Source organism: Ovis aries, chromosome 1 (assembly GCF_016772045.2).
Source record: "Ovis aries strain OAR_USU_Benz2616 breed Rambouillet chromosome 1, ARS-UI_Ramb_v3.0, whole genome shotgun sequence".
NCBI lineage: Eukaryota > Metazoa > Chordata > Mammalia > Artiodactyla > Bovidae > Ovis > Ovis aries.
The window spans coordinates 114,833,633-114,856,538 of record NC_056054.1 but is presented as its reverse complement, the minus strand read 5'-3'; the positions used below and the strand labels follow the sequence as shown (position 1 = coordinate 114,856,538).

The 22,906-nt window shown below is 39.1% G+C and overlaps 1 protein-coding gene across 1 annotated transcript in view; it reads left to right on the top strand.

Moving 5' to 3' along the window:
* The window catches only part of RGS5 (regulator of G protein signaling 5), a 57,184-nt gene that overhangs the window by 237 nt on the left and 34,041 nt on the right, over positions 1-22,906 (top strand). The window lies entirely within an intron of this gene.

Below are 22,906 nucleotides of genomic sequence, written 5' to 3'. Positions count from 1 at the left end.
TCTGTTAAATGACAAAGTTTTGAAAGATCTGAGCTAGGAGACTGGTACAATATGAGATATAGCATACATCGTTTGTATCCAGAACATCGCTTCCTCCAAGGATTTCCTCCTATTTTATAGGTGCTTGTGCAGATTCAGAAGTGTATGGTTAAGAGCATGGATTCCAACATCAAACTGCTTGGGTTTCAATCCTGGTTCCATTACTTACTATTTGTGTGGTCTTGGGCGACTTATTTGAACTCCCTGTATCTCAGGGTCCCTACTGGCAAAATGGGTCTGTGTGTCTATCTCATTAGCTGGTTATGAGGGCTGAATGAATTACTGTGTGTGAAACTCTCAGAACACTGTCTGGCACATATTAGAACTGCTTAAATGTTAACCTTTATTAATGTACGTGAACTCAGAGAGGAACACTCAGCTTTGCAATGAAGCAGAGAGGACTTCTCACTGCTCTTTGTCTTCTGGCTGGATACCATCAGAAGCAGCTAGATTGCTGGACAGAAGACAGTCCTTGGGACATAGAAATTATTTATCAGCTAACATTGTGCTTTTGTTTTTAGACAGAGGAACACCTTTGAGGCTCTGTGGTAATCCTTAGACTGGACAATATTCTAGAGGGAATCCTAAGTATCTACACTAAGTAAACTGAAGGAGAAGAACCATCTGACTTGTTAGAGAATTTAACCCAACAGTCCTACCTGATGCAAAGAAGTAGGGTTCTCCTTTCTTAAGAATGAATTTGATTACATTTTGTTTGATCCTATATTGTTTAAAGAAAATAAAGATAATCCTTGTACAGCCTAACTTCATTACTAAAGGCAGTGGCAATGTTTGCCCAAGAAGGTTGTACTGTTCAGTAGATCTATACTCTATCTCTAACAAGCTCAGGTTTTCTTTTTGTCAACTTCAACCTTATAAATAATCTCAAAATGATTTTAAAGAGGTAACATCCTAACAAATTAATTTGCCTCCAACAATACTGAAAAGTGACTGGGAATAAAGCCTACTCTCACTTTGTACTGTCAAAAGCACAGATTATTATTTTTTTAAAGATGTTTGTGTATATATATATATACTTTTTTTTAAAGAGAAGTAGAACTTAAGTAATTAGTAGTGAGATGGTAATTAGGTGGGTGATATTGGCTATTGGACCAAACCTGGGGAGGGAGACAGGTTTCATTGCTGGATACCATTTACTGATCTCAGCCTATCTCTCCCTCTATAGAAAGCCCAAAACACAACACCTGGGTGAAAGACTCCTCCTAGAACATGACATGATGCATAATTCTTTCCTTTTCCATTTTCTCAACTCTGAGATTGCATATTTGACTTTTACCACAATTTTAACATATATCTTTAGCCCATTTATAGTTTGAAATCATGTACTTTCCTGTAATGGATAAATCTTACCTTATTCATTGATGAACTCTTTACTTAGAATGATTAAATCATTGATCTGCTGGTCATTGTGTGATCCTATGATCTACTGCTTGGCATTTAGTGAATACTCAATAAATTTTATTGAAAGTTTGGCACTGTTACTAATATTTCCCTTTTTGTTCTTATATATATGCATAATGTTTACTGAGACACATGGATTGAACATTTTTTAAATTGATTCCTATAACTGTTTCGTATCTGATTCACTAATTTACTACCTACATTGTTATTGATTCACTTTATAATTTTTTTAAGTCACAGTAAATTCTTATGCTTCAGGATATAACTAATGTTCACATCGAATATTACAGGGCAACCAAGGAGCAAGCTTTTTTTTCTCATCGATTACCTGAAACTTTTAAGGTATATGGTAGAATCCTGCAGTTATGGTATCATATTATTTTTTTTTCATGATCTGTTACCATTGCAGTCATATTTCCAATTAAGTGCTACCTGTAACGTGTAACTCGGAGAAGTGGAATTGTGGAGCTGGGGAGCTGTTAAAAAATACTAATGGAAAGATTGTTTATTCTAAGGGGAAAATGATACTTGAATAAATCCAAATCTGCTTTCCTTGGCTCTACTCATAGTGGAAAGGTTAGGGAGTAAGGAACAGACTTAGTTTTGTCATTAACTAATTTGTGTCCATGAGCAGTTTATTTAACTTTCCTGGAATTTTATTTTCTTTCTTAGTAAATGAACATTGGATTAGTTGTTCTATAATTTAAATAAAGTGAGATACACCTGGTTTCAGTGACTAGTGAGAGTTGCAATTAAAGGGAAGGTTTTCTTAATTTATTTCTTTCTGAAGGCTTGGAAGTCAATTAGTGAAAATCATCAAGATTTCAACCCTGTGTTGAAGTCATGGCTGTGGCAGAAGTAATCTACTCAGTGAGACTCTGACTTACAAGAAAGCAACATTTATTTCATGTAAGGGAAGCTTTAGAAAATAGTTCTTTCTCAATGTTTAGGAAAGCATTAAGCCAGAGTCAACTTTGATGTATTTGTAGAAACTATTCTCCTACTATTTATTTAGATTTTTAAGACTATTACTCATTTAAACTCAAAGTTGGCCTCAGATATTTTTATATATTCAAAAAGACCTATAATAAACATTTGAGAAATGAATGACCGCCACCCCACAACTTTTACCTTCTGTCGTACTGAGACCTAATGTTGTATGGGTGGGAATATTAGAGAGTCAACAGAAAAAGAAATGAATCAGTTGAAAGACTTATTTTTACCAGTGATATTCAACTATGAATTTTAGGCTTCTTTAAAAAATCCATTTATTTTAAGGCTCCTGAATGTCTGAGCAAGTTTAATTTTTAAATATTGCTCTTCGGAAAAATATGAAAGTCTTCTGAAATGAAAAGTATTATTATGATTCCCAGAAGTTATTACCATCATATAAAGCAACCAATGTGGTTATTATTGCTTCTGTCTGGTGGTGTTGATTGCTCCTGATACCAAATCTACAGTCTCTACTAAACTATATAAAGAGGAGTAAGAGTAATGAAGACAGCAACTACTGACTAAGAATTTTCCTGAACTGTTAATAAAGTGTCATATCTGACATATATCTGATTTTGGGGGGCTAATAACGAGTGTGTTTAATCCATGGTTCACACAGGTGCTTCTAGTCATCTCAAGTGTGTGGCAATGCTGGGAATTTCAGGAGCTATAGAAAGTAAATGGGGGAGGTCATGCTTCATCTTGTTTTTTATTATCATTTTACTAAACATCCAGTTTTCCTCCATCTTCTTTATGTGGGTCTAAGTGTTGACAATTTAGAGAAGAAAGGTGCCTAATCAAGCAATCTTAAGGTTTTCAAGCCACACAGAAGAAACAAATAGAATGGATCAAGACTCCTGGGTTCACAGAATTACGTAAATACAGCTTTTTCCAAAGGCATGAGCAAATCCTTGGGCAAATTATAGAGAAAAGATAAGTACATAATGAACTGAAACACTGTAGCAATGAACTTGAATAAATGAGTCAGAAAGGACACATGATCATCAAAGAAGCCTAAAGAGATAGTAGAGTTTGAGATCATGCTCTCTGGGAACAAGTGTGAATTTGAAGCTTGCTGTTGCTGATAGAGAGTCGTGCAACTTACTGGCAAATATTTCAGAGAAATTCTGTAATCTTAAGGAAGTGAATAAAGTATATAATAAAATAGGGAGGAGGTGTCCCTAAGAAAAACTTAGCTTCAATTCTTACTGATTAAACAATTTTGACTGTTTCTCTGGATCACTTTTCAAACCTCCATACTTGCCATAGACATAAGCATAAAAAATATCTCTCTGGGAAACTGCAGTTCAGGTAGGGAGATAAATCTGGGCTTCTCTAGTGGCTCAGGGCTAAAGAATCCATCTGCCACTGCAGATGTGGGTTCGATCCTGATTCAGAAAGATCCTTTGGAGAAGGAAATGGCAATCCACTCCAGTATTCTTGCCTGGGAAATCCCATGTATGGAACAGCCTGGCAGGCTGCAGTCCATGGGATCACAAAAGAGTCAGACACAACTTAGCGACAAAACAATAACATGGGAAATGAATAAGAATAAAGTAACTAGTAACTGTCTGTTGAGAGTTCCTCCAACTATGGAGGAATAAATGAATTGAGTGTCAAGAAGCACAAAAGTAGAGGAAGTGGGCAGGGAGCTAATAGAGCTTTGGGTAGTTGTGCAAAACTGTAAGAAGTCGCAGGGGACTGATGCCTAAGGTTTAAGAACTAAGCCTGAAAGGACCAAGGAGTTGGTTAGGTTCAGAGAGGAAAAAGAGAGAGAAGGAAGACATTCCAGGCTAAGGGACAGGTTTCCATGTGCAAAGGCAGGGGGTGAGAGGGTCCAGAGAGTCTGATTGATGTTGTAACATCTTTGTGCAATCCGTACTGTCTCTCCCAGGCAAGCAAGGAGACAATTTTGAATTTCCAATCACAGTAAACCTCCTGCGCAGCTTGTCCTTCACACTGTCTCCTTGGGACTTATCCAGTGCCCATCCACTCCGAATCTGAAGACTGAAAAGATCTGTTCATGAAAAAGATTGTCTCTTCTTTTGCCTAAAGACTTCAATTACTAAAAAGATAATCTGTATTTGGAAAGTAGTAGGCACTTAACACATATTTTCTCAAAAGAATCCACAAATAAATGCATAGCAAGTAGAAACAGACCTGCTTGCAGGTCATCTTGGTGATTTCTCTGTTTCCAAAAGGATTGAGAAGGACAATAGCAGTGACTTTTATGCTGAAATAGGATAAAGAGTGTATCTTGTAAAATAAAGAGGGATTCCTGCTAAGGGGCAGTGGATGAGATTGGAAGTAGGGGAAAAAAAGCTTTTCTATAATTTCATCAGGAAAAACCTTGTTAAAGAGGTGAATCTTTTTTTTTTGCTTCTAATGATAGCTTTTAGCAACTGGGAAACCTCATGAAATTGTATCACTGTTGTTTCTCATGCAGTTCCTGTCCCACCTTCTTTAAGGAATTATAATCTGTATTCTAACTGTTGCCTCTTCCTAGTATTTCTTTCATTCGGCCTGGGCTATTTTGAAACACCAATACACAACACTTTTAGATTCCAGAATCTTAAATTTGGAAGGATCCCTGAAAGATAATCTAATTTGTTTCTCCTTCTTTAGCAAAGACTGTTATGGGATAGATGATATCTAGGGAAAGAGTTTATATTTCTGGGGCCAGTGTTAATAGCTTTTGTCTGTCCTGCTGGCTGGAAAGCAAAGGAACTAAACTTTACTTAGTTCAGTCAGGATCAATCATTAGTAACAGGAAGCAGAATGTGGCTGGAGGACAGAAGATAACAGGTTCCTATATCTTTCTTCCTTTAAAGTTCATTAGATAACATTAAACCTGCACTCTATTTTAAAGGCTGAGTCACCCAGAGGATAAAGACCATGAAAGCCTGTTTGTTTTTGACTGAGAAAATAACTCCTAAGTTTACACATTTCAGGGATATTAAAGAAAACCCAGAATAAGAAAGGATGTAAATTCACAGTCTATATTCCCTGCCTTAACATTAGCAATGTAGTGGAGTGAAAAAAATGGACATGGTAACTCCACCTCTATTACTTCCTTAGTTGTATAAACTTGAAAATCTAAGCCTCTCTGAGCTTCATATCCTTATCCATAAATGAGGATATTTATCTTGCTAAGGAGAGATGCTATAAATAATAAATGAAATAATATAAGGTAACTAGGTTTTTGTAAGCAGACGACTATTAACAATCGAATTTCCCTCCGTCCTTCTTTCCCTCTTTGTGTGTTTGTGTGTATGTTTGTGTATTAGTCTCTCAGCTGTGTTCACTCTTTGAGACCCTATGGACTTTAGCTGCCAGGCTTCTCTGTCTATGGAGTTCTCCTGGCAAGATTACTGGAGTGGGTTGTCATGGCCTCCTCCAGCGGGTCTTCCTGACCCAGGGATGAAACCCTGGTTTCCTGCATTGCAGGCAGATTCTTTGTGGTCTGAGCCACCAGGGAAGCCCTTCCTTCTTTATGGGTAGTCAGAAAAAAATCATAATCTCATTTTTAAAAACAATAATGATGAGTTTGCATTATAGCATACTATTTTTACCATTTCACCCGTAATTCTTTCAGCAGGTATCCCTTTGCAGAACTCTTAACAAAACATTAAAAACCATGATTATACTGACAAATTAACAACTCTTTAATATCCTTACATATTCAGTAAGTATCCCAATATCTTCAGTGATCTTTTGGTAGTTGGATTGTTTGACCCCTCAGAGTCTAAATAAGAGTCACACATTTTGGGGGGCTGCTATTAAATTTTATTATTATACTGATAAACACTAGTAATTAATTTCATGCACTGAAAGAATGGAGCCTTTTATCTTTAATAAATTTTTATTTTTACTTTATTTTACTTTACAATACTGTATTGGTTTTGCCATACATTGACGTGAATCCACCACGGGTGTACACGAGTTCCCAAACATGAACCCCCCTCTCACCTCCCACCCCATATCATCTCTCTGGATTATCCCTGTGCACCAGCCCCAAGCATCCTGTATCCTGCATCGAACATAGACTGGCGATTCGTTTCTTACATGACAGTATACATGTTTCAATGCCATTCTCCCAAATCATCCCACCCTCTCCCTCTCCCTCAGAGTCCAAAAGTCTGCTTTGCACATCTGTGTCTCTTTTGCTGTCTCACATACAGGGTCATCATTACCATCTTTCTAAATACCATATATATGTGTTAGTATCGGAGAAGGCAATGGCAACCCACTCCAGTGCTCTTGCCTGGAAAATCCCATGGATACTGTATTGGTGTTTTTCTTTCTGGCTTACTTCACTCTGTATGGTCAGCTCCAGTTTCATCCATCTCATTAGAACTGATTCAAATGGAGTCTTAACCATGGGACTGCCGGGGAAGTCTCAGGCTAGTGTTCTTCCTACAATTAACCGGGCTCTAACTGCAGAAAGGCTCTTCTTGCAAATGTCGTTTAAGGACCCCTAGAAACTGAGAGACAAGTATCTTCTACCTGGTGGGTGTGGGTTGCCATTTCCTCCTCCAGGGATCTTCCTGACCCAGGGATTAAATTCACATTTCTTGTATCTCCTGCATTGGCAGGTGGGTTCTTGACCCCTAGCACCATCTGGAAGCCAGGGACACAGTAGCTGTCTTAGTTTGGAGTGGTTTGATAGAATGGCGTGCAGTGAGGCATCCACAGTTCTTAAGCAAGCTGACCTGAGGGGTCTGTCTCATGTGCCCTTTCTCCCACCTCTCACATTCCTTTATTAATTGCAGGAAGCTGCTCCCTGGGCTCCCCATTGACTCTTCTCCATCAAATCTTGTTTACTAAGCTCCTACTCCGTGCTGCACACCACGCCCAGGGCTGGAAGCCTGCTGGTGTACAAATCCTTTCTCTATTCTACTTCTGAACAGTGAGGAAACTATCCTATCTTCCCTGAGGTACTGTTGAACTGAGGTAGAATCCTGAGGTTCACACACAAGTCACCCTCCCCTCCAGACTGAATGAGCAACCCCAAGTGACCACCCAGGCACCAATACCACAGAGACCCCAGGGTCACACACTGAGATTGATTCAGAGCCTCTTCAATCTCTCCTGATCAATGGGTTTCCTGCTTTTATTTCTCTTTTTACTTTCAATTAAATACAAAAGGCTATGTAACATGTGGAAATGATACTGGGTGGGGAATCCAGGGATTCTGAGCTATAACCTTAGGTTTTACTAAATAGCAGAGGTTACATCATCAATCAATCCCTCCCTTCCTCCTCCTCATTATTGTATTTGTAAAAGGCTGAGAAATCCAATTATATAGTCCTCTGCACTCCTTCCAACTCCACTACTTCATTGTTCTTGATTTGGACACTGTGTATACTGAAGAAAGATTGTACTTTTATTCTAATTTTCTACACTTCTCAGGTTCTACAGAAAGGCCTAGGAACTAAATTCTCAATGTATTATAGCTTGAAAGCATCAATTAAAAGTATGAATTTTTCTTCTAGTCACTTAGGATGTCAATGGACTAAATTCAGTACCCTATGTTTCTTAAAAAATATTTGTACCAAATTCAGAATAAACTCCTAGTTTATGAAAAACATATAAGTAGTGAAAAGTGACTTGCTCTTTATTTTGGTGAATTCCATGAAAGAAACAAGTGGTTTCAGTTTCTTACACAATTCAAGGGTGAATCAGGATCAGAGACCATGGATTCTAATAATCTAAAATTCCTGGGCAGTTGACCCCTGAACCACTCGAGGGTTATGGGCACCAACCTCCTTGGAATGAAAAATCCGCTGGCTCCTCTGGATCCATGGTTTTGCCTCTTTACTCACTCAGCCATCTGCTGATGATGTGGTGATGTAGTACTCACTACTGAAAAAATATCCACATCTAAGTTCAAATCCTTGTCGTTCAAGGGTATTTTGTTCAAGGTTAATTTAGGTCTCTCTCATCTCTGGAGTACAAGTTCCTCAAGATCGGGGAGCAAAAGTGAAATAAAGACACAAACACACCTCACCTTTGGTGCGCGGTGCTCCTGACTGCTTTCACACTGTGTCACGAGTTCCTCCAGTGAGTGGAGTTGGTGGCCCACTCAGGCTCTTCTGAAAGCTGGCCCAGAAAGAGACTCATCCTTTGACTTAACAGTGAGTTTCTATCCTGAGGCTGCCATGAAGTGAAGTTCCAGTGTTAGTCAAGTGTCAGTTGCTCAGTTGTGTCCGACTATTTGCAAACTCATGGACTGTAGTCCACTAGGTTCCTCTCTGTCCATGGGTTTTCCAGGCAAGAATACTGGCGTGGGTAGCCATTCTCTTCTCCAGGGGAACTTCCCAACCACGGAATCGAACCTGGGTCTTCTGCATTGCATGCAGGTTCTTTACTGTCTGAGCCACTAGGAAGGCTGCAATAAGAAGGGTGAATCGGGGTTTCTTGGCTTTCATATAATGAGCCAATTCTCATCTACCAGTTGAGTAGATTATGGAGTACAGGCAGTTCTCAAAGTGGCATGAATATTGCTTCTGACTGCATGAATCCAGGTCAGGCACATGTATGCAGAGTGACTGCAATTTCTGACTAGAATGAGGACATATACCTTGCCTGTAGACCAGGCATTAGAAATTGGGCCTCTCTTGGAAAATATGTAGAAGAGGCCACCTGAATCATAGCATACATGCATCACCAACACAGCTAAGGTACACGTGACTTTAGGCTTAATCACTCTGACCATCATTCTCTTGGAAAGTCCAGATGAGGTGTTTCCTTACAAAACATACTATTCAGTTGGCACATTGAGATAAAATGCCTTGGCCAGACATTCCTTCTCTTTCAAAAAGGAAATATTGCAAGATTGAAAAGATTCAGCTAATGCTTTGGTTGTCAGTTCAGTTCAGTCCCTCAGTCGTGTCTGACCCTTTGCGACCCCATGAATCGCAGCACGACAGGCCTCCCTCTCTATCACCATCTCCTGGAGTTCACTCAGACTCACGTCCATCGAGTCGGTGATGCCATCCAGCCATCTCATCCTCTGTCGTCCCCTTCTCCTCCTGCCCCCAATCTCTCCCAGCATCAGAGTCTTTTCCAATGAGTCAACTCTTTGCATGAGGTGGCCAAAGTACTGGAGCTTCAGCTTTAGCATCATTCCTTCCAAAGAAATCCCAGGGTTGATCTCCTTCAGAATGGACTGGTTGGATCTCCTTGCAGTCCAAGGGACTCTCAAGAGTCTTCTCCAACACCACAGTTCAAAAGCATCAATTCTTCGGTGCTCAGCCTTCTTCAGAGTCCAACTCTCACATTCATACATGACCACTGGAAAAACCATAGCCTTGACTAGATGGACCTTAGTCGGCAAAGTAATGTCTCTGCTTTTGAATATACTATCTAGGTTGGTCATAACTTTTCTTCCAAGGAGTATCTTTTAATTTCATGGCTGCAGTCACCATCTGCAGTGATTTTGGAGCCCCCAAAAATCAAGTCTGATACTGTTTCTACTGTTTCCCCATCTATTTCCCGTGAAGTGATGGGACCAGATACCATGATCTTTGTTTTCTGAATGTTGAGCTTTAAGCCAACTTTTTCACTCTCCTCTTTCACTTTCATCTAGAGGCTTTTTAGCTCCTCTTCACTTTCTGCCATAAGGGTGGTGTCATCTGCACATATGAGGTTATTGATATTTCTCCCGGCAATCTTGATTCCAGCTTGTGTTTCTTCCAGACCAGCGTTTCTCATGATGTACTCTGTATATAAGTTAAATAAGCAGGGTGACAATATACAGCCTTGACGTACTCCTTTTCCTATTTGGAACCAGTCTGTTGTTCCATGTCCAGTTCTAACTGTTGCTTCCTGACCTGCATACAGATTTCTCAAGAGGCAGGTTAGGTGGTCTGGGATTCCCATCTCTTGAAGAATTTTCCACAGTTTATTGTGATCCACACAGTCAAAGGCTTTGGCATAGTCAATAAAGCAGAAATAGATACCTGGTTGTAGATACCTGATAATCAGTAGGCTTCATAAATAGCAAATAAGGCCAAGACCATTATTCTATATTCTGCATGCTTTCCTTTCTCTTTTCCAACTGCTTCTCCAGACACTTCTCAAAACAATACCTAACCCATTAGATAAAATACCACTTGGAATCCTAAACTCTACATTCTAGAAAGATGTTAGAACTATCATATTAGACTCAGAAGAAGAGAAGAGACAAAATATAATACTTGAAAAATGTGAAGTGATAGACTGCATAAGTGCTCAGTATTGGTAGTGAACTGAGTGGAGTTGTTTTGTCAAGCTACTACTGTTTGACAAATTTTGTGAAGACCATATGTTTCTTGATGAGGCACTTGTCTGTTATAATTCAGGAAGTTTAGAAAGAATCAAGATGTTTCATTAACAAAGTACTTTGTTGTATTTGGTAACTTAAGTAATAGTTTTCAAGAGATACCTGGATCGACAGGAGCATGGGACTGAATGACCTGTGCACTTTGGGACAAGGTCAACAGTGCATCACAAGACTTGCAGACTTCCCCCAGAAGAGCCCACTGTCTAAGATTGGTGCTTTCTGATGACAAGTTTCCAGAGTCTTGGACTTTGTTTCCGAATCTCCCAATGCCAAATAGTATATCACTTGAACACACACATGCATGCTTGTGCACATGTGCACACCTACACACACCTGAATTTTTTATGACTTGGAGAAAAGATGGCTTGGTTGAATCAGAGATCCATGTAGACAGCTTAAAAGTGTCTGGATTGTCCAGGAGGAAGCATTTTTTTTTTTCATATAGATGCATTGTAGATCAATGGGGATTTTTTCTTCTCTTCACAGGTTGAATTTTACACTTTTTCCTTTAGCTGGCAACAGCGAAGAAAAACACTTTCTGTAACTTGGGATTGTCTCAAAATTCAAATTTGACAATTTGAAAAGCCTTACATTATTTTTTTCCAATTGCCTTCTAGTTTTTATCTTCCAGATCTTCTAAGAATAGCTTAACCTTTGTCTCCCTTCCTGGTTCAGACAGGGTCTTGTTTGCAGTTATGTTGAAATGTGAGTGCAGATGGCTGGACTGCAGCTGAAGGAAAGGAATATGTAGCTTTCACTAGCTACTTAAGGAACATATTTTGTCAAATAGATGCCAGCTTAAGAGAATGAAAAAGACAAGGTTAGCAAAGACAACCAACAATTGTGACAGTTGTAGAATTGAGTGTCTGGCACAATTTTGGTTATGTATACACACATAATAAAGGCTGAGCGATTCAGATTCATAGATTCTGCCCCTTGAGATGAGAAGTGATGTCACCAAATTCTTTGGTGACTTGTCCAAGACCACATAGCTAGTTACAGTCACAGATACTTCAGGGTCTCTGGATTTACCTGTCCATTTCATTTTGTCTGATGAACTTTAATTTATGAATTTTGTGTCTGCACTTTTAAAATATCTATTTTTACACAAGGCATCATCTTTCAAAAGGTGTTAATTAGGAAACAAACTGTAATCTTTAAGAAAAAAGATGATTTAAAAAAACTTCTATGCCTATAGCTGCTAATTACATCTGAACTCACAAGAGAGGTGATATAGCATAGTAATTAAGAGCTCAGGAGTTCTGAGTCATAGAGAGATTAAATGATCTGCCCACTTAATTGAAGATCTCACTTAGTTGAAGATCTCACTTCAACTCCTGAGCTCTTAAGTGAGATGGGTTTGACTCATTTACTGGGTGATTTTGGGGCAGATCATTTAATCTCTCTGTGACTCAGTTTTGTCATGTACAAGATGGAAACAATATTTATACTTCCCTCAGGATTGTTATAAACACTAAATAGGGTTATGTATTATATGGATTCAGTAAAACATTTAGTTACCTGGGGAACATGTGCTTTCTCTAAGTGTGTGATTTCTCTTAGTTATTTTTATGTTGAGAGACCCTTGCAGCCAAATCAGAAGAGTCTGCATCCAAAAATTACCTTCATCTCCCTACAGAGTTAAACAAAAAGTATGGAAAAGGGAATCAAATGGAAGGACACACTGCAAAAAAAAAAAAAAAAAATTTAACAGCAAATGAGACAGCAGGTAAGAGGGAGCAGGAGAGAAGGAGGATCACAGGTGACACCTCTGAGGTTAATAGAACAAATGGACTACTGGCAGAATATGTTTGCCTAGGGTAGGTAATGAGGTTATTCCTCTTCACCTGGTCTTACCTGGTCTTCTCCTTTGGGAAATCTCAGATGATGTCAAGTTAGAACACCTTATCCTGACTTTCCTGATAGTTTTATAGTTACCAAATTAACTCAATTAAAATGGCAACCCACTCCAGTGTTCTTACCTGGAAAATCCCAGGGACGGGGAAGCCTGGTGGGCTGCCGTCTATGGGGTCGCACAGAGTCGGATACGACTGAAGCAACTTAGCAGCAGCAGCAGCAAAAAAAGAAAACTAACTGTAAATGCTATATGCAAGACTCTAGAGGAAAAAAAAGACCCTAGATAATAACTCCTAGAGAGTTATACCGTAATAATGAAGCCAACAGGACACTATTTCTGGTTTGAGCTTTGGGGGCTAAGAGAGAAGGAGCAAGATTAGAGAAGAATAACTTGTCCAGGGAGGAAATTTAGATAACTAAATGTTGACGTATAGACTTCTAACTCAGTAACTCCTATCTTAATAAACACACAATTGGAGGAATCCCTATTCACCAAGTCAAGATGTATGAGTACCTCAGGTCAGAATTCATTGCTCATTGGGAGAAAAATGAGGGCATGCTCTAAGGATACTGGAAAGAAGTTTCCAAGATTATGCCCCTGTGATATATCCATGGACCTCAAAAGTTTCTTTGGAACTTTTAGATAATATATGACGAAGATGGAGACTTCCATATTAAACTTTGGGACAGATCTCTGGGGAACCTGGGAAAAGGAAAGGGAGACAGCACCTGCTTTTGGGATCCAAACCAATAACATCTCCTCCCTGGTCACACAGGAGTCCAGCTAAATGATATGTCCTCAAACCCCAACCCTCTGAGAAGCCTTCTTTTTTCTCCCTCAAAGAGAAACTGATTTTCCATCCATTGAACTCTCAGAGCTTTTCATCTTCCTTGTATTTTGTATTACTTCCTAAGCAGCTTTCCTCAGATTCAACTTTAGCTGGGTATTTGACATGACCTAACTTAATTCTTATTCTAACCCTGCAAGGTAGATATTATTAACATCACTATTTTGCCAATAAAGAAGCACAGATGAGTTAAATGTTTGGCTCAAGGTCAGATGATACACTCCATACACTGATATACTGAGTTCTGGCATGCCAGTTTCAAACATGGGACCATTCTACCATGTCATAGCTGCATCCAAATAAAGGTATGTATATAGTTGGCCCATAGTCCCTGGAGGTTCTACAGATTCAACCAATCAGGGATCAAAAGAAAGTCAGACAGAGAAACACAAATTTCATACGATATCACTTATATGCGGAATTAAAAAAAAAGAGTACAGATGAACCTATCTACAAAACAGAAATAGAGTTACAGATGTAGAAAACAAACTCACGGTTACTATGGGGTTAAAGGTGAGGGATAAATTGGGAGATTGAGATTGACACATACACGGTAAAATATATAAAATAGATAACTAATAAGGACCTACTGTATAGCACCGGGAACCCGACTCAATACTTTGTGATGGCCTACATGGGAAAAGAATATTAAAAAGAGTGGATATATGTATACATATAGCTGATTCACTTTGCTGTACAGCTGAAACTAACCCAACATTGTAAATCAACTATACTCCAAAACATTTTTTTAAAGTATTTGAAAAAACTCCAGGAAACTCTAAAAAAGCAAAACTTGAATCTACTGCATGCTGGCAAACTATTTTCATAGCATTTATATTGTATTCACAACTATTTACATGACATGTACTTTGTATTAGGTGATATAAGTAATCTAGAGATGATTTAAAGTATATAGGAGAATGTGTATAGGTTATATGCGAGTACTACACCATTTTATATGAAACTTGAGCATTTGCAGAGTTTGATATCCATAGGAAGTAGGGGTGACCCTGGAACCAGTCTTCCATGGATACCAGGGGCAACTGTACACATATCTTCTTTCTAAAATGGGAACTGCTTAAGGTCTGGAACAATCTCTTAATAATTTTGTAAAGCATTCTTCATACTGTCTGGTATGGTGCCTGACACACAGTGGTTACTCTATCAGAGTCTGATAAGTGAATGGATAAATGAATTTGTGAAGCAATAAATAGATAATTCTTAAAGATAGAAATCTTGAGAATAATAGGGTATTATTATAATATATTGAGGAAAGGAGAGAAGAAATGGTCTGAAACGTACTTCTATACTTCAGACAAGTAACAGTCCTCTTACTCCTCATGGTTATGTCATTGCTTTGCTGCACACATAATAATTTGGCAAAGACAAATGTTGGCCAAGTGTTCTTATAATCTGAGCTAATGAATTTTTGTCTATTGTATAAATTCATTACCAGAGAACACATTAATTCTGAGAATCATAGTTTTACTAAGTGATGTCATTTATATGTTTATGTTCATCAAGTTTTAAGTAGATTTTACTTTACTTCTCTTTCTTTCCCTTCTTTTCCAGTACCCCTTATTGCCACCTTTGTTTCCTGCTTTTGTAAGATATAAAACCACTAGAGTCCATGGGCAGCTAGAAAATTTCATTCTAGAAAGCACTTCTTTATAATTTAATGCAGAATGAGATGGAGATGTTGAAAAGACACGGTCACATCAGTGTTCAGAGATGCTCTCGTGGGAATGGCTTCTGACCCCTCCACCTTTGGAACTCAAAATAAACCACAAATTTCTGTCTTCCTCAACTTGAAGACCATTTTCCCACTGTTTATTATCTGGCTTCCAAACTGAATTACAAAAAGTCCAGAAATCCTGCCAACAATATTTCTAATAAGACAGAGAATTGAAGGTCAAAGGGAGGAAAAAAAGCCCTCTACTCTGTCTGTCTTGTCCCCTCCACTGTCTCATTACCCCTAATAACCTACTCTGAATGATGACTATGTCAGAGACAGGCCATAAAAGCATGGGAATTTTCTCAATTTCCATGGGAATCCTCGTGTAGGGTGTAACCAGTGCTTGGGAAAAACAATGCTATTATTTTTTTTTCATTTTAAAATAGCAGCACAAGGCTGGTGATATTCTAATATAACTCTCAGCTGTGGGAGGCAGCAGCAAAGGTCTCCCAATTTGCTTTCTTTATCTCTGTGGGATTGTTGCCCAGAAATGTATATTCTCTATGCTTTCAGAATGAGTTGCATTATTTCAAGGTGGAAACCTTCTAAAAGGAGCCTATCTTGTATGTTAATCAAAAGGACCTTTGTTGAATTCTATTCTAGTCTATTTATTCAATAAGCATTTTTTTTCCCAAAAACCAGGTGCAAGGTGCTTGATAGGATAGTAGAACAAACACGGTAGAAAAATAATAGTAATAAGCAATATTTAAGGAATATTTAATATGTGGTAAGAGCTCTCCTAGGGGCTCCCCAGTTGGCCCTAGTAGTAAAGAACCCTCCTGCTGATGCAGGAGACATAAGAGATGTGGGTTTGATCCCAGGGTCAGAAAGATCCCCTGGAGGAGGGCATGGCAACCTACTCCAGTATTCTTGCCTGGGGTATTCCATGGACAGAGGAGGCTGGTGGGCTACATGTCCATAGACTCACAAAGACTCAGACATGACTGAAGCAACTTAGCACACAAGTGCTCTCTAATGCCTTGACATATTTAGCTCCATTATATACATATATATATATATATATATATATATATATATATATATATATGTATAATGCTTGGGAAAGATTGAGAGCTGGATAAGAAGGGGTGACAGAGGATGACATGGTTGGATGGCATCACCGACTCAATGGACAGAACTTTGAACAAACTTCAGGAGATAGTGAAAAATGGAAGCCTGGCATGCTGGAGTCTATGGGGTTGCAAGGAATAGGACATGACTGAGCAAATGATCAACATATATAAACAGATGTATATACACATAAATGAGGTAGGAACTATATTATCACTATATTATAGTATCAATATATTAATCAACTATAGTATCATTAACTATATTATATTATCAACTATATTATCAACTATATATTAACTATATTATATTATCAAATATATTATCAATTTTATGTAGAAAATTGGAAGCGTAGAATTTAAGTAACTTGCTCAAAGTCACTTAGCTAGTAAGATAATATAAACAAACTAGTATATACTTGTACTTTTATCCTTTACACCATCCTAGGAGTTAAAGCAACTTTAAAGTACTTAATTATTTTCAAGATGCTTTGGGAGACCAAGGAAATAAAAAATGGTCGCCACCCTCAATGAGCTTGTTATCTCACTGGGAGTACATATACATGGAACTCTTAGATATGCATTCATGAGAAACTAGAGTAATTGGCTGAAAACGTGCTGTCCATAAGTTCTGCCAAAGAAAAGCATTCTAGCCTTTGCTCCGTAACTTACTGGAAATCTAAGGATAAGATCTTATACAAACCTCAGTGTTTTACTTTTAAAATAAGGGAAAAGCAAATTCAAAGCTCTGTAAGGTCCATCAAATATTCTTCTGTTTTGTGATCTGATATTAGAGAAGAGATAAATCATTACAGACTGGGGTAGTTACAGAGGTTTCAGGGTTTAAAAAATGAGATGGTTCTGGTCTTAGAGCGTTAGAAGAATTTTAATTGTCACGTGAGTGGAAGAAGGCAGAGATTGTGTGCTTGGGGGTTAAAGAGTTGGCCATTGGGATTAGGTACACAAGTAGCTGTGGGGAACCAAGGGAAAGAAACTTAGAAGTGGAGGACTTTAGAAGCAAGAAAGTGATGTTTGAAATTGATACAGTTGATCAGAGATACTCCAAAGTGTGGTCCTGGGAGCAGAGAATTTATATATTTGGCTCCACTTCAGACCTCTTGAATGAGAAATTCTGGGATGGGTCTGAGAAATCTGTGTTTTAACCAGACATGCTGGTGACTGGGGTGCATATGCAAGTTTGAGAACCATTGTAAATACTAGAGAGCCATTACAAACAAGGAGAAAATCGTTTGTACTCTGGTAGTGAGTGTAGGATACATTCAAATGGAAAGATAGAAATCGTGAGGTGAGAATCCTAGTTCAGGCCTGGAGAAAGGTGCCAAATTTCGATATGGAGAAGAAAAGACACATGTAAAAGAATTTTCTAGGAAAATTGAACAATATTTGTGACAGATTAGCTATAGGAAATGAAGAAGACAAACAGTCAAATGTGAATCAGAGAGTTTATAAATTATGAGGAGAACATTCTAATTACAGATAAACATGGGATGTTGGGATAATCAGTCCTGAATATTCATTAGAAGTACTGATGCTGAAGCTGAAACCCCAATACTTTGGTCACCTGATGCGAAGAACTGACTCATTTAAAAGACTCTGATGCTGGGAAAGATTGAAGGCAGGAGGAGAAGCGGATGACAGAGGATCAGATGGTTGGATGGCATCAGCGACTCAGTGGACATGAGTTTGAGTAAACTCTGGGAGTTGGTGATGGACAGGGAGGCCTGGTGTGCTGCAGTCCGTGGGGTGTCAGAGTCGGACACGGCTGAATGACTGAACTGAACTGAACTGATGAGATGTTGGGAAGGATGGAAGAGAAAAGGAATCCATGATACCATTCACAAGTCATTTCACATCTCAAGTCCTGGCTTTCTCATTTATATTCTCAAGATGTTGAGTATGATAATCCCAAAGTCTTAGTTTATAATAGCTAAAGAAGATATTAGAAGTTTTCTCACTAAACTTGTTTCCTTCCTCTCTCCTTGTTTTTGACTGAAGACAAGAGAACTTAAATTTCTTAAGCTCACCCAGCAAATTAGTGACAGAGTTGAGAACAGGGTTTAGTCAATGGCTAATGTTACTGTTTACTATTTCTTTCCTAAGTTTCTTTCCTACTGTTATATGTTCATAGTTGTCATTTTTGTGTGTAAATAAGCTGGACATGTTCCTTTGTTAGCAAGGAGTTAGTAAATAATAATAATACTAGTCTCTGTCATTTATGGATTATATTGTCTGTGCTGGCAATACTATAAGCATCTCATATAAAATAACTAATTTCATCACCATGAAAAACTTTTGAGGTTGGTATCATTATTATCTCTAGTTTATAAATGACAAAACTGAGGCAAGGTAAGGTTTAGAAATCTGCCAAAAGTCACACGCATAGTAAGATAAATCTGGTCAGTTTGACTTCAACCTTCATTCCCTTAACCACTGTGCTATACTGGCTATTGCCTTTTAGGAAAAAAATTGCTTAATTTTGGCATTAGCCCCATTCTCCTGGGAAGAGTTTCACTTCACTTTCTCTCTCAGAACAGTCTCTTTGACCTGTATCCTACTTCTTGGCAAATTCTTTCAGTTATATAACTGAGGTGGGAGTTTTGCCACAGTTAGGAGTTGGGTATTTTCTCTGCCAAGGGCAGGGGAAAGATTGAACAAAATCCAACATGTTGCTTGTGACTATAATAAAGAACTCAAGATCTGGAAAGTATCTTATGAAATCATCTGGACCGATCCAGATGTCATATGACTTAGAGCTTATCCAAAACAGCTGGTTTTGTCTTTTCTTGGTGAATTTTCTTCAGCAATGGAAAGTTGGCCACATTTAGTTCAGTTTCCATGGTTTCATCAACCATATGGTGAGTAAGTTCTCTTGAACGCTTCCTGGTTTTTTTTTTTTTTAAGGGTTTTTTATCACACTTATAGAAGGATGACTTTTGAACAATTTTCAAAAGGCAGATATTATTCACGATTCAATGGACGTGAGCAAACTCTGGGAGACAGTGGAGGACAGAGGAGTCTGTCTGGCACGCTACAGTCCATGGGGTTGAAAAGAGTCAGACACAATTTAGTGGCTGAACAACAACATTGTTATTTATATCTTTCTTTTTTGAAGCATCATAATGCCTTGAAGTTATTCCAAAAATCCTTGCTTGTGTCTGGGTATTAGGCTTGAGTGAAGCCGGGAGCTCCGGGACTAAAAAGGTCAAGTCTCATTATGAGCACCATATAGCTGTCCCTCTCTATGATCCTGGCATTTCCCTGGAGTCCCACAGATGTGTTTGTGTGGCAGGGTAGAGTAGGGGTGTTGATTAGCTAGAGAACCCTAAACCAGAGTCCTGTAAACTTGTCTCAGAGGTTCTGTCTTTCCCCCTCTGTTTCTCTGCCTCTTTCTTTATCACTCATCAAAAGCAACATTTCTGTTGAGGATCAAGCCAGTGTATCTCCCCTGCAAGTTTAGGGTCTTCAAAAACAAAAGCTAGAAATAAGATATTATCTTCAATCAATACCTGCTTTTGGCCTTATAACACAATTCCCTCAGAAGTAAGAAAGCACAAATCCCTACCTCCCTTCTTGAAAGTCAGAAGAAAAACTATTAGTATAGAAAAAAAAGCATGAACTAACACCTCAATTCATTAATATTTTATATGTTATCTTTGTTATTTTTAAGAGTTGCTGCAGGCCACTTGTTCTCTGCCTGTGTATCGTGAGGAGGGAACTCTTGCCCACAGCTAGAGTCCTTGCACCTAGATTCAGGGATCATGCGATTAGAATGAAAGGCCAGTGACACTTGGAAATATCAGGGGTGTGGAGACACAGAGTGTGCTTCTCCGTCAAGTGATGGAGGAAGACAACACATCACCAGGCTCTATCGATCTTCCCATGCCCAGCCTGCATTTGACCGACAGGGAACAAACAAAGGTCCTGCAAAGACAGGCTTTCCCCAGCTGCCTCTAGTTGAGTGAGGGCCTCACTTTCTGTTTTCATCATTGCTTTGCAGCCCAAATATCTTCCTGGCTTTCAACATGGAGCTTTCCTTCTATCTTCCCCAGTATAGAGTCACCAGAAATTGCTTCTGACTTTTCCCAGTTCTCACGCTTTAGTATCTTTGTGATTTCACCAGGAAAGTAGTGTTTATGGCATATAATTCACTCCTCCCATGAAGAGAAAATGAGCTTAATGAAATCAAATACTAATATCCCAGAAGTTAAGAGTAACTGCTATAAACTGTAATACTAGGCGAAACAAGATGGGTGTTATTTAAGTAAAGATGATAATGATGGTTACCGTGCACTGCATGCCATTTATGTCTAGGCACTGGGCTAACTTTTGCATGCATCATTCCATACACACCACATGGAAGCTTTTTACAGCACATATGTAGTAATGTTTTCCTCATTTTACAGATGATGTAACTGAGGCCAAGAGACATTATTTAACTTGCCTACGATGCCATAGATTATAAGTGGCTATTGAAAACTAGCCTAAATCAACTTATTCCTGTCACTCTTAGGTTCTTTTTGTAGATAATTGTAGCTAGCTATTACTGGTTAGTGGTGGATGATGCCTAGTTCTTTCTGCACAGCTTCACTGCTGCTGCTGCTGCTGCTAAGTCACTTCAGTCGTGTCCGACTCTGTGAGACCCCATAGATGGCAGCCCACCAGGCTCCCCTGTCCCTGGGATTCTCCAGGCAAGGACACTGGAGTGGGTTGCCATTTCCTCCTCCAGTGCACGAAAGTGAAAAGTGAAAAGTGAAAGTGAAGTCGCTCAGTCGTGTCCGACTCTTCGTGACCCCATGGACTGCAGCCTACCAGGCTCCTCCATTCATGGGATTTTCCAGGCAAGAGTACTGGAGTGGGGGTGCCACTGCCTTCTCCGGCACAGCTTCACTACCAGCTTATAAAAGCATATGTATAATGAAACCCAATGTTCCATACTTACTCAGCCATATAATTGTTAACATTGGTGCAAAATATTTATACAACTTGTTCTGTACTTTTAATAAAGGCTTATTCTTTGTGCTCTGACTATAACTTGCAGGAAAATTTCACTCTGACAATAAAATTCTGAGCTGGGATTCTTTTTTTTTTTTTTTTTTTTTAATTTTTTAAAGTTTATTTTTGGCCGTGCTGGGCCCTCATTGCTGCACAGGCTTTTCTTTAGTTGTGGCCTGGAGGCTCCTCATCGCAGTGGCTTCTCCTATTGTGGCACATGGGCTCTGGATGCGCAGGCTTCAGTGGCTGGGGCACAGGGGCTCTGCGGCTCTAGAGCATGGGCTCAGTATTTGTAGTACATGGGCTTAGCTGCTTCTCAGCATATGGGATCTTCCCAGATCAGGGATCGAACCTGTGTCTCCTGCATTTGCTGGTGGCTTCTTTACCCCTGAGCTACCAGAGAAGCCCCTGAGGTGGGATTCTAATACCTTTGTAGCTGGTATCAGTCAACAAGAAACCTCTGAATCAAGGGGATAGAGGATGACTTAGGAATGAAGTCACAGGTGCCATCTCTAAGTGTGAAGAGCTATTTACATCCTTATAACCTTTCCATGGGGTGGATGTGAGTTTCCACAATAGTACCACCAGTACAAATGAACTGACTATCATTGTGACTGCAGAGAGCCCATTCTCTAATGAACAAATCTATGAGTGAAAACTCACTTCTAACGTGCTCTGGTAATTGACAAGGCATCTGGTGGGGCCTGCCCTCTGTAAGGACAGCTAAGGCACCTATAGTGGCCACCCCTGGACCGTGGTCTTTTTCACAAGCCTGCTGACCACTGTGATTAGGGCAAATAGTCGAAGGTAATGCTTACACAGTGTCACACGGTAGCAATTACAAGCAGCTGAAAGTTTTCATTTCACTGTTTGGATTCCTGATTTTGTGTTTGTCTCACGCAGCTGAAACGTAAACTCTGTGAGATCTTGTCTTTGTGTTCACAAGAATTTCAAAACCTGTAATAGTCTATGGCACATGGCAAGCATTTAATAAATATACTTTTAACTTGTTGAATGAATAAGTGAGCAAAAGGAGAAGCAACTAAGGACAGTCTTTTCTATCTCAATGTGAATCTATGAAATAAAGTCAGTCGGCTTGTAGATGAGATCCATAGTCTTACTGCAGGTTGCCTGTCTAGGGCCCTAATGCTGAGTTAATCTGGGGCAGTTATTTGAACATAAGAATGAAAGTAGCTGTTATTACAAGAACTTACTGAAAGAAGAGGTTGTGTGCGTGTGTGCATGTGTGTGCTGTCGTGTCTGACTCTTTATGACCCCATGGACTGCAGCCAGTCAGGCTCCTCTGTCCATGGGATGTTTCAACGCAAGAATTACTGGAGTGGATTGCTATTTCCTTCTCCAGGGGATCTTCCCCACCAAAGGATCGAACCAATGTTTTGGGACCCCTGCATTAGCGGGCGGATTCTTTACTGCTTGAGCCACTTGGGAAGCCCAAACCAAGAGATCAGAAAACATTAAATGTTGAGAGGTCACAATAGACAAATGTAACTTCTATGCATCCATGCATCCACTGGGCACAACTGACGTTGTCAATTCAATTTTTTTTTTAGCCATCTTATAGTGTGACAGTACTCGCTATTTA